Genomic DNA, 1,782 nt, shown 5'->3' on the forward strand with positions numbered 1-1,782 from the left:
TCTTGTCTCAAGGAGACCAAGAATAGTAGGGTTGTACAATATGCCCATGGAGGCGTAGTGCCTGCGGAACTCAACATTGTTGGCTCCCCTCGCATTCCATATTATGAAATTCATCATTAATGGATTTTGAGATGTGGCTTTCCTCTTAAGGCTCGTCCCCTTTCCCACAGGGGTCGCTTTCACTCTTCCCAGCATATGGCTTAGGGATACTGCCGAGTTCCCTGAGTTTGGAGATGAGGGAACTCGAAGATTTAGTTTGCAGCTTATTAACTTTCTGGGGAAGAGTGCAATAAGCATTTCTCCGAACAGCTCTTTGAACCCGATCTCCTAAGCTTCCTGCATGAGGATGACTGTTATTTTTGGGCCTCCTAGTTTTTTCAGAATGTTTTCCAGATCTGCATTGGACTCCTTGAGGTACACTAGGGTCTGGTTCTTCTCTTTGATTAGTTGGTCCATTGCCGTGGACTGAGTCGAGGTTGGGGGGACCGACTGGTTTACTTGAGGCCATATGGTGAAGGCATGTGATGGGAGTGGTGTGTTCAGGTCCATAAGTAAAAAAGGCATTATTTGGCACAATTTCCCCATCAGATTTTTGAGCTCCTTCAGTGACAGAGGTTGTTGGGTGCTAATAGATTGGTCTTGGAGGAGGGTGGACAGCCAGAGCTAGTGGCTGAAGTTTGACAGACCTTGGTGAAGAAGGTAGGTCGCTAGCCTTGCAAAGTAGTATATGCGACGGTAGACCTATGTCGGGGCCATTTTTTTAAAATTTTTAAGCCAACCCTATTTCGATATATTGAGGTAGAGGGTCTCTTTTGAAGCAAAAATCTGATGTTTTAGAGAGAAGTGAGAGTGTTTTAGAGAGAAAGGAAACCCTAGGCTAATTTTTCATCAATCTTTACTCAAGATTTGGGAAAATTCACAAGGAAAACTCACAAGGTCTTCATACTAGAGGTAAGATTCTACACCCTAACCTTTCATTTCGAAAGTTAACTAGAAATGGGTAATTAGTAAGATAATTCTTGGGTATGGAAGTTGGTTATTTTGCATTCATGTGTTATCAAGGGTTGCAGGATGATTGTTGAGCTAAATATGGTAAATAATGGGTTGTGGGATGATGGAATCCTCCATAAAAGGGCCTTGAAACCTTAATGCACACCTAGTGTTTGATAAAATGCTCAAATGAGCTAGAATCATGATCATCCTCCTAATTTTGATTTAATTTGTTATATTTCTAAAATAGATTGAAGTTGCTAAGAATTCCAGAAAATTTTAGAGTTTAAGGAAGCTCCATTGAGGTATGTTGGCTAAACTCCTCTCCTAGAATTAAATCCCACGATATTCATATAATTTATGTAAAGTCCCGAATTGTTCATTATGAAAGTGGCTATTCCGAATAAGCTTGTGCTGAAAGATATATATTCAATATGCATCCAAAAATACTTTTATCATGATATGTTATCATTTGAGAATATGTTCAATGTATGGGCTGCGCATTAATAATGTTGCGACTTTAAGTTAAGTTCAAACGAAGGCTATTATGCCAAATTGTATGAAAATCTCTATGTGCCTAAGACTCTTAATTGCTCACATGCGTACTAAAAACTTTGATTTATAATGTCTTGTTGTTGATGATGTTTGAAAGTGAAAAAGGTGAGTATGGAATACTAAATACGGCCAACGTGCCAAGAATAATTTTGTAATTGTGGCTACTAGTGCCAATGAAATGAAAAAAAAAATGTGAAAGAAGTATGAAATGAGATGATGGGTATAAAAAGATTGATG

The sequence above is a fragment of the Nicotiana tabacum genome, chromosome 14 (assembly GCF_000715075.1).
Source record: "Nicotiana tabacum cultivar K326 chromosome 14, ASM71507v2, whole genome shotgun sequence".
Taxonomy (NCBI): domain Eukaryota; kingdom Viridiplantae; phylum Streptophyta; class Magnoliopsida; order Solanales; family Solanaceae; genus Nicotiana; species Nicotiana tabacum.